The sequence below is a fragment of the Magnolia sinica genome, chromosome 18 (genome assembly GCF_029962835.1).
Source record: "Magnolia sinica isolate HGM2019 chromosome 18, MsV1, whole genome shotgun sequence".
In the NCBI taxonomy this organism is placed as follows: Eukaryota; Viridiplantae; Streptophyta; class Magnoliopsida; order Magnoliales; family Magnoliaceae; genus Magnolia; species Magnolia sinica.
Window position 1 is genome coordinate 45411511 of NC_080590.1, and position 12188 is coordinate 45423698.

Below are 12188 nucleotides of genomic sequence, written 5' to 3' on the forward strand. Positions count from 1 at the left end.
CGTCTCATGGGCATGGCCTTGTGATGGAATCCATTCTAATTCACATCCTCACTACACCAAAATTATCGAACTCGTACGGTTTAGATTTTGCTTCAGAAATGGCTTTAAGTCGTTTCTGATTTGAAACAGTAAGGAACCATACTGGATTCATTATGTTATACATGGTTCTTTCCACTGTTTTGTTGGTGTGTCCCAATTGAGTGTTGGATCTTCTTATTTCTTCTTATTTTATTTTATTGTTTTATTTTAAAACAAATGGATGGAACGGATTCGATTAAAAACCTCTAAGTGGACCCCTCAAGGCCCATGAGGCACGTTGCTCTATATCTGTCGCAGACTACCGATGGGTTTTAACCCTTTTCTTACGCCAAAAGCCCTAAATTCCTCGTTTCGCATCTCCATCGTCGTCTCCATCTCCGTCTCCCTCTCTCAATCTCCCTCTCCCTCTCCCTCTCTCAATCTCCCTCTCTTTTGATCTTCCGATCTCAACCCTCTCTATCGATCTCCCTCTCACTCTCCCTCCTTCTCATTCGATCTCCCCCTCTCGATATCAACCCTCTCTCTCGATCTCCCTCTCCTGATCTCAACCCTCTTTCTCGATCTCCCTCTTACTCTCCCTCCCTCTCTTTATGTAATAGGCCCACCGAAAACGGGTCTAGAACAGATGACGAGAATGAGTTCTGGGAGAAAGTGAGTGTGGCAGAGGAGAGGAAAGAAGTTATGGTGGTGTTGTGGTGTTCTCAGTTGAAGGTTCTGTCCCACTCGTCTGTAGGGTGCTTTGTGTCGCACTCCAACAAAGTGAGATATTCAGTCATTCAGTCATCTGAGTATACTTTCACATGAAAAATATAAATGATTATGTTCCTTACCAATCTCCAATTTGTTAGTAAATTACCAGTTATTATTAATTTTTTTCTTTTCATTTTATACAAGTTGGGCCCCTTTTTTCAGATTTTTGGTGCATGGATCATATATAATATCAGAATTTAGGTCACTAAACAATGGCCTCACTTGTAAAAATCGAAAAATCCATTGTATATAATCTCCTGTATGTCATTTAGTCTAACTATTTGATGAAATGTCTCAACAAGGAATGTTTTGTGTGGATCGCATTTGAGTTCCATTTTTTTTCTCTACCCATGAGTCGGCCCATATCGTTGTAAGTGATATTTTCTGAAATTAGGTCCCTCTCTTGTTGAGCATTGCTGTTAGTCATTGTTTTTATTTTTTTAAATTACTCTGTGTTTCTATGTACACCATCTGCTGTCATCCTGCGATATTTGGTTTGGAAAATCAACTTGTGATTTATAGGAACTAGTTTTATCTTGTGTTTGAAGAATCAGCTAGACACCATCTGTTGTTGTCTTGTGAAATCCCATATGTTGTTTGTAACAATCCGCTTGTGATACATCGTTTGAAGTAGATTGTGATGTGTTGTGAAGGAATCTTGTGATATGTTGCAAAAATCAGACCATCTACCATTATTTGTATGCCATCTATTGAGTATGTTAGGAGGTCTTTTGGGTTTTCTAGAGTATCTAATTGATTCTATGCACAGAATTCATCATTATTTACAAAAGGGAGCTAAAAACAAAGAGTTTTTCCATTCGAAAAAAGGTCTGTTTTCTGCCATCTATCTCTCATTAATCAGCTTACCATGACAAGCAGATTCCTAATACTACATGGATCTACTTTGAGCTATCAGCTCCCCATTTTGGGTGGTCAAAATAAATGTAAGCTCATAATATATGATTTAATTGTGGACTTGTTCTGCATATGAACTGAATGTTTCTTTTGCATGTGCTCCTTGGACTTGGATTGCGTAGTGTGGCACACAGCACCAATGTCAGTACTGTGCACTATTGGAAAAGTTGTGGGGCCCATCATGATGTATGTGTTTTATCAATGTCAAGCAGATTCCTACTACCACATGGATCTACTTTGAGTGATTAGCTCTCCCATTTTGTGTAGTCAAAATAAATGTTAAGATGTGATTTTGTGTGTGCCACTAATTAGATTGGCAAGAGTTCTACAAACGGCTCTGCCCACCAGACATTACTCTCCATCACTAATAGATTCATGTGTGCCACTAATTAGATGACAGGGCATTTGAGTACAAGTAAAACTTAAAATTCATTCTGAAAGTTTTTTTTTCCTTATATTTTCTTCCCTTTATTTCTCTGATTTATGCTCTATGTTTGTCTGTTTTGTGCTATGCGAGAAGGAAAAACAGAAGCAGGAAGGACACTGAAGTGGCATATGCAGAAGGACAGAGATGTTTACATTTTCTTCATTCTTCTTTTCACTTCTCTGATATTCCATTGTATTAAAGAAGTCTTGTACTAAGAAAGATTTGATTCAGAACTTAGAAAATCACAAAGCAACAATATTTTTGTGAATACAAATTCCTCATGTTTAAAGTAATCAAATACCTGATTGGTCAAAAGCTTCTCAATCACCATCTGTCAGCATTGCCTGCAATTTTCATATTTTTATGCAATCAGGTGGTCTTTTTTTTTTTCTTTTTTCTTTTTTCTTTTGTATGCTGCAGGTTGCATTGTTGGACAAGGGGCTATGATATTGACATTTTCAAACTTTATATATTGACAAATTCAGTCTTTACATAATCTATATAACACAATGATTTCACAATTAGCAGGGGCTGAGCAACTCTCTGATTACCTCTTAAAACAGATGGATGTGCTTAATATATAGTCAATGCCTGTAAAGAAATAGAATGTAGCAAAAGAGTTGTTGGGTTCACTTGGCCTAGCCTATGATGGTGATGGCTGTTTTTTTTATTTCTTTAATGAATTTCTAGTATGTGTTGTGGTATTTTTTTTCCTCCTTTATTTGATTATGTTGCTGGGATTTTGATGTTTTGCTTGATATGAGTTGCATTGAGTTGTTTTTTTTTTTTTTTTTTTGAGAAATTGGTAGGCATCATTGGAATGTGAAACGGGTTTATCTAGTGTCAATTGTAGAGGAATCATTCTATCCTCTTCTTCTTCTTCTTCTTTTTTGGGTTAGTTTCAGTCTTCTATGATTACTTTGACGACTCTATGAATGGTTCATTGCTTTCCGTATTCTATCGTTTCCACATGCTTCTCTCTTAGTAGTTAGTTACTTGGAGTTCCGCAACAATTTACTTTTTGTGGACAAGTATAGCAGTAGGAAGTACTATGTTAAAATGTTCCAGGCCATGGTTAGATAATTTCTTATGTTATTTGTATTCTTTACTTTTCACAGTTATGCATGACTTGCGACTTATTCACACAGATCTGAAGCCAAAAAATATTCTTCTTGTTTCTATAGAATATGTGAAGGTGCCTGATTCTAAGGTGTACTTAAAACATGAATATTTAGGTTTACAATTTCATATGAGATTTTTATTGGAGTTCAACCTAGTAAATTTGTTTTCCAATTTTTTTGTTGAAATATGTATCCTCTGACATGCATCATCATCTCATTTTATTTTATTTTTGTTTCGTTTTGTTTTTTGTTTTTTTTTTTTTGTTTTTTTTTTTTTGTGATTTGTTTATGTTATATAGATGTGTTATATTTATACAAACATGCTACAAGGATTTAATTGTGTTTATTTTATTTGTTTCATGCAGAAGGCTTCCTTCTACAAATGTTCAGTCACCTAACATAATTGCACTGTAGTTCTAGAAATGAGAAGGTATTCCATTCATATGAGTTTTTAGACCATTTCCACCCTTTTCTCTAGAGAATTCCACACTTGGATGCTCAAACTACATTTTTCTATTGTTCTTCTTTTAACACATTTGTGACTGCCATTTTCAAAAAGCCTGTATTTGGTAGTTTTCTATGCTAAAGTTAGGCTAAAAGGCTTTCTTCACATCATAATTTGTTGCAACTTGTTGACAGATGTGTGAAGTTGTGCGGGATGTTGCAAACTATTTCCCAACGGCAATAATTAGTGGAAGATGACGTGATAAGGTACTGGAGCAATTAGCTACTTTGCATGGAAAATGATCCAATTTGGACCTGTTTATCTAAGTTATCGTGCATTGCATTTCCATACACTTGGCATGCATGTACTGTTCATCTGCTAGGCATTGTCACGGATGGCACATGGCCCAATTATGCTAGTCACTGCATCGTAGCTGCCGAGTGGACTTATGGGATTGCAACTGTTCTGAAGACGGGTATTGATGCTGCCAAGTTCCTTGCATACTAAGATAAGTTTACCAAATTCATTCTGTAAACCAAAGCTTAAACACTCTGCAACTAAATGTTCAAACTCAGAGCTGTTGGATGGTTGTAATGAATTCTCTATATCTTGGATCCCCATTCGCATTGAGTTTGTGTTAGCATTATCATCTATTTTGAAGTCTCCGGGCTACTTTGACCCCTTTCCATCTTGGTCACATTCTTGTTTTTTTGTTTTTTTTTTTGGCTAACGTATATATGGGGGCTAATCCCTTCGCACTCAGTCTCTCATACAAACTCTGCTATTTGTAGTTGACATATGGTGGTATCAATGATTGCAGGACAAACTGTACAACTACCCTATTGTTCGAGGCATTTGGAGGAGTGCCCTTTCAGTCAGGTCCATATAAGTCCATCCAAAAGAAAAAAAAAAGGGGGGCATGCATTGGGTACATCACCGGTATCAGTCAAATACATCCAATACAACATGGAGACTGGAATTTGAATTTTGTTTTTGTTTTTTTTTTCAAAATCTCTCTTCCTTTTTTATTTTATAATAGGTGGACTGTGTGTATGTAAAACAAATGAATGGTCAATAGAATTAGACCAACAACCCATGGTGCAGGTGAACAAGTTCCCTTTCTTTTTTCTTTTTCTTTTTTAAATAATGTTTGTACTATTCCCTTTTTACTTTTAAGATTGGCTGGTTTTCAAATGGCTATAGATTGTTGTTTTACCCTGCTATCTAATCTAGTCTTTGAGTACTCTTTTGAATTTTTGAGCTATTGATCAAAATGTCAAAGTACTTTTGACTAGGTTCTTTAGGTTCAGAGAAACCCAAGCAAGCTTGCTGTAAGTATTAATTGACTCAATTTGAATTGACTTGGCATTTCACAGTGATTGATCAATTCTAAATTGTTTAGAATCTTATATGATTTGTGATATATGGGATATTTTAGTAAACATGATGCATAGGTGCAGTATATGCCTTTTGTTAACGGTTGGAGCAATCAATAGTTGTGAAGCTAGTTCCATTACATTAACTAGAATTCTTTGCTTGCTTTACTCTTATTTTGAGGAAATGGTGAAGGGTAGCTCCATTACATCCACCAGCCAGCTTGTTGAAGCTAATTCCATTACATCCACCAGCCAGCTTGTTGAAGAAATGAATGGCTATTTAAATCAAATTGATTTTTCTTTAAGAACTATTATTGGTCCTTATGTTCAATTTTTGTTTTCTCGTGACACTTCTTTGCAAGTTCATCAACATAATTTTTGCTCAAATTATAGAAACCATACTAATGATAATTTTTGTTTCTTTTTTTGTCCTTTAAATTATAGAAACCATACTAATGATGACTTCCAACTTCATGCATATGCTGCTTTTGGGATTTGAAAGTTTAATAAATGGGGAACTCATTGTGAAGCCCCACTATTCGTTCTCTTCTTTCCAAGTCATCAATATTCTTTTGTTTCCTATGGTGTGGCCTACCTAGTTTTTGGAATACTGCACTTTTTAGGTAGTTCTTTCATCTTGACAAGGAACATCAGAAGAATGGTTTTAATGTAATCTGCAGGTTTGTGGGAGATACGTGTGCATTGACAACTAATATTTCACTAGGGTGGATCTTATCAAAGTTCCACCCAAGGGGCTCTCAGTTTGTTAGCCTAGTTCTTTTTGGATTATGGGAGATATGTGTGCATTGACAACTAATATTTTAATGTAATTTGCAGGTTTATGGCAAATGATGGGAAGATGAAGTTGAAGGTAATGCTTCTAACCCATTCCTCTTCAGAAATACATTCTAGAAAACTTCAGAACTTTGGTCTGATTTCTATTCTTGATTATACTTGCAATGTCATTCCAAATCAGCCTGGAAAGTAAGTCCAATTATACCTGCAATGCCATTCCAAATATCTTTTTACAATGTACATGATGCATTTCTCATTAGAATCTAGAGTATTACATTCTGGATTTTGAACATTCCTCAGCAGAGATTTTTAGCATCTCTACCTTTTGCTTGTTCTATATGCATTACAAGTTTCAATTAAGATGATTGCCAGAGTTTCCTTGTTGAACTACCATAGGTGTTCTTATGTTGTTATAAATTTCACAGGAGATGCATTTTCGCACCTAGCAAGTGAGCAAGTTTGCCGCGCTTGGTCTAGAACGAGCTCCCCTTGGGTCAAGAGTGCATCGAGCATATCCAAAAACCAAGTGAGTCAACTAACAACAGTCCCCCCATATGTATTTTCAATTGTCACAATTTTTTTCACACTGTTTTGATAGTTGATTATTGTTCTTTCAATCTATTCATGTGTTTTTGTTCTTATTTTTTACTTGTTGCTTGTTAGTTAGGTACATAAAAGGCCATCACATTGTGGAGCTCTTCATCTACTTGACGGACTTTCATTGAATTGTCTTTTTATTTTGAAGTCTTCCATTGTAGATTTTAGTTTTTACTGTCAGGTTTGCAAGTCAGATAAATAATGTTTCAATTACATCATGGTTGTTTTTACTATATTTTGATTCTTAAATGAATATGGCTTAAATATATTTTATTTTATTTTATACAGCAGGTTTTTTGTTTAAAATCGTTCCGAAATAAGAAAAAATACCATTCTCAAATAAGACTGTTGGCATCAGAACGGTTTAAAACCGTTCCTAAAATTCCATTTCTAAAAATTGAAATGGTACCCAAAATGGTTCTGAACCGTTCTTGATTTTCTGCGACGCCTCATTTAGGAACGGTATTAAACCGTTCCTGAAGCATTTAGGAACGGTTTAAAATCATTCCTAAATGACGATTTTGGTGTAGTGCCTTCTCATCTCTTGAAAACTAGATCAAAGGAAGTTCAAATTTTGTTTGTAATGATATATCTTCCAACTAGATAAAGATTGGACTCCAAATTCAGTTATGTTTAAGAATCAACCATAGATCTTCCTGATCTCTACAAGTGGATCCTTGGCACCCTAGTTTCCCACCTTTGAATTTTATAGTTTAGTTTTAATCATTCACCATCACCTGATTTAGATTACATCTTCGCCTAGTTCTAGTTCAAGTTACTTTCAGATTACATACAAGGTTCAATCCCTGTGGATTCGACCTCTGTCTTACTGAGATTATTACTACATCATAACCCTATACTTGGGGTGTGAACACATATGCGATAGTGGACCCCACAGATGGTGTATGAACAACATTAGAAGTTTTCTTATGGTGTAGCCCATTTAAGAAGTTTTCAATGGTAGGAGTTCAATCAACATTATTTAATGTGGTGTAGTCCATTTAAGCCTTTGGCCTGCCTCCTTTTGGGGCTCATGCTCTAAATTATTCTGTTAAGATATATAGACGGTATGGATGAATTATATATATCACGATAGCACACAACAACCAATAATAGTGGTCGATAGTCGTTCACTCCTAACTATTTCCTTATGGTGGGATCCACCTTATTTGTGGATGTAACTCATTCTTTGGCCATAGAAAGCAATGAGATTGAAAACCTACCATTGAAAACTTCTTGAGCCCACAAAAATTTTAAATGTAACTTTTTCTTTAGCCCATATCATTAAATCAAATTCTGAATCTAGTGAACGAAGTAGATCTTCGACACATATCCCATAGTGGGTCCCACAATCCTTAACACATGACAACCTAGACCCTTAACACATACTCAATAATTGGCCCCATAGACGGTGTCCTTATAGTGTTAAGGGTTGGGGTCGAGGTTGTTATGTATTAAGGCTTGAGGAATTGTCATGCATTAAGGGCTGAGGTTGTTTTGTGTTAAGGGTCGAGGTTGTCAAGTGTTAAGGGTCTAGTCCAGCTGGACTGGACTGGGCTCGGAGAAATGAGGATCTCTAATTCAGCTGTAACCAAGCCAAGATTGTGAGGGTTGGGGTCTCTCCTTTTCATCTCTCGGTTTAGAGGCTTTCCTTCCCTCATGTGGTCTGCTATTGGAAGATTGGCATGGTTCTTAGTTTTTTTGCTGGGGTTGCTGGTTGCTCTGTTATCTCTGTTTTTGTTGGTTATGGCTTTGAAAGGAGCTAGGCTCATGGTTTTGTAGCCAAAAAATAGTGTCCGAGATTTTTTGAGGTTTCAGGCCTATCCACTTGGAAGGATTAAAGCATCTCGGTGTCACTATGTTTGTGATTGAGCTCTCGAGTGCTGCCTCATTGATCAAGGTGTAGTCCTCAGTTTTTGTGGCATGTTTGCTTTAAAGGAGTGTTGGTTGCAGGTCACCCTGCTTCTTTGTCCCTTGTGTTGGGCCTGCTATCTCTTGTTTTGTGTAGTTGTTTGTAGTGGTTTTGTTGTGTTTTGCATAGTGGTGCCCATCTGTAGGATGTAATTTCATTTGATTGATAATAAGACTATGTTTGTGGTGAAAAAAAGCAACGATCTAGTTTCAACTTTTAAAAAATAAATAAATAAAATAAATAAAAAAGGTCTAGGTTACTGTGTGTCAACCTCGACCCTTAACACATTATAACCTCAACCTGTAACACATGACAGTGTAAACCTTTGACACATGACAACTATGACCCAAGCCCTTAATACATGATAACTTATGATAACCTAAACCATTAACACATGACAACCACAACCCACACCTTTAACACATGATAACCTAGACCCTTAACACATGACAACCTAGACCCTTAACACATGATAACCCAGACCCTTAACACATGATAACCCAGACCCTTAACACAGATAACCCAGACCCTTAACACATGATAACCATTTCAACTAAAACAATACATTACAAAATCCAAATTCTATCTCCTCATTGTCTTCAACATAACAACTATAACCATCCTTATCTATCTCAAATCCCTTTCGACAATCACTTCTTTCCATGAAAACTACAATAATGACCATCCCTCTCTATTTACAACCATGTGTCTTTCATCTTTAAGAAAATATAATTCTATAAAAAATAAAATAGAATATTCATTTAAAATGTCTTCCACGTATCAGTGTCTTCTATCTATAAGAAATATGGTCATCAGAGAAAAAACAACACTTTTTTAAGGCCTTAAAAGTTGTTGGTGGTACCCATGTGTCGAAGAAGTTAATAGCAGTAAATGCACGCTAGAAAATGCTGTTGAAAGGGATCATGGTGGCTCCTTGGAAGATATGTTTGAAAAGGAGGAAGAAGCCGTAGCAAAACAACAAGGCATGAAGAAAAAGAAGTTTCGTAAGAACACCAAGTTCCAATGTAGGAGCATTTTTGTTGACTAATTCTCTAAAAAGTGATCAAAAGGCCAACTAAGGACTATATTTGGGAGTGAGGCTTTTAGGGATTTTGGCAATACCCCAAGGCTAGTATGGTCAAAATCCATTTATTAAACTTCCAAACGGTGGGTCCCATTTTAAATGGGTCATAAACCAAAACTTGCACTTGAAAAATAATCTAATTAACCACATGATTAATGGACAAATGTAGGACGATTAAACGAAAACCAATCAACTGTTCAAAGTGAAAAGAACGCATGTCAACCAATTAATCGGTTTATGTTGAGCAACACACTTATATACAATGGCATTCTTAAAATTTCTCGTATAAATCAAGGGCATTTGTCTACTGCATGAATGAAAATATGTTAAAGCCAGTGTTACAGTTTTGTTTATAGTTTTCCCATAGCTTATAAATCCCATGCATGGGCCATGCGTATGCCCCACGTCTCTTCTTCCCTCCACAAAATCATCCGATGATCGAAAAAATGGTCGGCAGTGTGATGCAGGGCACACTCGCTGTGACCATTATGTCTATTCTTCTCAACTTAGCGATATCCACTGATGTTGTAACCCTTGCCAACTCAGCCAATCTCGACTGTTGGATCACGGCCAACACCATGGCATTCAATGCATGGACGACTAAGATTGTAAGCGGCATCGACACCAAGCTCGAACCCCGGTTGGTGGCGGTTGAGAAAAAGAGATGGGTGATAACGGTGAGTCAAGATGGCTAAAATGGTCTAGATCTAAGTGATCTATTGACCCATTCTCAATTTAAGATTTTGTGATGTCAATAGATGGCTTAAATCTGTCTCATATGATGAATGGATCATTTAAAATAAAAAAAAAAATAAGGAAACTTAAAAAGTTAAATTTCAGATCATTTGAAAATTTTCAGCAGGATCGGTTCGACCAGTCGATAATACACTGGAATTTTCTATTTTTAAAAAAAAAAATTTGATATTTTAAAATTTGTGAGTTAAATTAGTGACAATCCTTGATCATCTAAAGATAACAGGATGATCAGAGCACTTGGTTAATTAAGAGAATTCAAAATCTAACGATTGAATTCTCCGTGTGGGCTATCCTGAGTTGAGAATTTATTAACCAAATGTGAATTGATCAAATAGGTTAGATAGATGCCAATAGGGAGCCAATTGAGCTATGTTATAGGTAATTGCGAACCGATTAATCTCGAGGTAACATATTGGAATCCACATCACCACATTTCAGGTGAGTGATCACAACATGTTTCCTCTCCATTGTGATTAAATTAGTCATCTGATTATTTCATGGATTGTGATTCCTTGTGTTGAATGCTTTGTTTGTTTAGAATTGAAATGCTATATACTCCAATATATGTGAAAATTGTTAACATGATGCATCAATAATTCTCATGCATCTACTTCATGCATTGCATAACTACGCTGAATACCTAAGGGTACTCTCTGGATGACATGTAGGTACTTACAGTACCGGGTTACCCAGGGGAGCATCCCTAGATGCCCACAATATGTGGAAGCCTACCAAGATGGTGGAAGTCTACCCTAAAAAGGGAGATGTGGATTGATGAGATCCAACTCAAGCAAGTGGATTGATCAACCCACTTGATGCATTCACACATCCATGCATCTTATGATATTCATGTATTTCTATTTTAATTATGATGTACATGAACCATGATGTGTTCGCTCAGTAAGCCTGGCCAGATGACATTATATTGATGGAAAAATCATACATAATTAGTGGATGATGTAACAGCTACTTAAGTTTCAGTGCAGGAAGATGAACTGGTAGATGATCCACAAGGGCAGTGGCCTTATCTTGAGGAAGATGAATTAAATACATTAAATCAGTAGCTTGTTGGAATGGAAATGATACTATATTACTTGTTTATGCTCTGGAATTTATTTTAGTTAGATTATTCATACTTATAAATATTTTGTATTTATTAGTTGACTGGAAATTCAATAAAGCCCCAAATGGGTGGGCTGTAGTATAATAATTAGTTTTTGTGAATGTTACAAACATGTGAACTAAATGTTTATTTATTGGTTGATGTATGTGAATAATGGATGGTATGTAAACTTAGAATACAAAAAAAATTCTTGGCCTCTGGTCAAACGAAGTGATTCATTGCTTTAAGCACACTCGGTGTACGAGTCATGGACCATAACTCAAGTCTGAGGGTGCATACTCTGTATCCGATTTATAGGGTGTGACATTATGCTCATACACTAGATTTAGTTCAAGTATTAAGCAAGTTCTCCATTCAGAAAGGCACTTTGCAAGTGTTCTTTGCTGGTAACTATAAGAATTTTCTTTTTGTTTTATCTATATTGAAAAGGTCCTTAATTTCGTATGGAAGACAAAGGCGTAACCCATTTTTAAAGACTGAACCCCACCCTCTGATAATCGCCTGATTATTTTAAGAACACTATGAAAGTGGCTGAATAGGCGACCAATCTTATTCGATCTCGTTCACATATGGTCTATTCGATGTATTTACATATCTTGGCACTTAGGGTCGTCGTTGTTCAGTTTGAATTGAGCCGCACATTCAATTCTGTCACGCCCGCACAAACCACATGATCGAATTTGAAACCAAGAGGCAACAGTTACTATAAAGGGTCATTTGGATGCGTTGAAATGATCACTTGTGAAAGAGCTTTCAATGGAAACTTATACTTTTCATGATTTACTACTCAAGAACATAGAATTTAGTTCTTTGCAAGTCACCTTTCTGCAATGTGCATATTTTTTCAT

General features: G+C 36.1%; 2 long non-coding RNA genes across 4 annotated transcripts; both read left to right on the forward strand.

Annotated features, from left to right (window-relative positions):
* The first annotated feature begins 250 nt into the window (after positions 1 to 250).
* Positions 251 to 3208, forward strand: LOC131233880 (uncharacterized). 3 transcript variants are annotated; one of them, XR_009165388.1, is made up of 3 exons: positions 251 to 798; positions 2222 to 2714; positions 2941 to 3208. It is a non-coding gene; the product is annotated as an uncharacterized LOC131233880 (long non-coding RNA). The 3 variants fall into 3 exon arrangements; XR_009165390.1 differs by having other exon boundaries at positions 2225 to 2714; XR_009165389.1 differs by lacking the exon at positions 251 to 798 and adding an exon at positions 1982 to 2119 and having other exon boundaries at positions 2225 to 2714.
* Positions 3209 to 5855: 2647 nt separating this feature from the next.
* LOC131233102 (uncharacterized) lies at positions 5856 to 6748 on the forward strand. The gene is made up of 3 exons (XR_009165092.1): positions 5856 to 6057; positions 6294 to 6394; positions 6536 to 6748. It is a non-coding gene; the product is annotated as an uncharacterized LOC131233102 (long non-coding RNA).
* The last annotated feature ends 5440 nt before the right edge of the window (positions 6749 to 12188 follow it).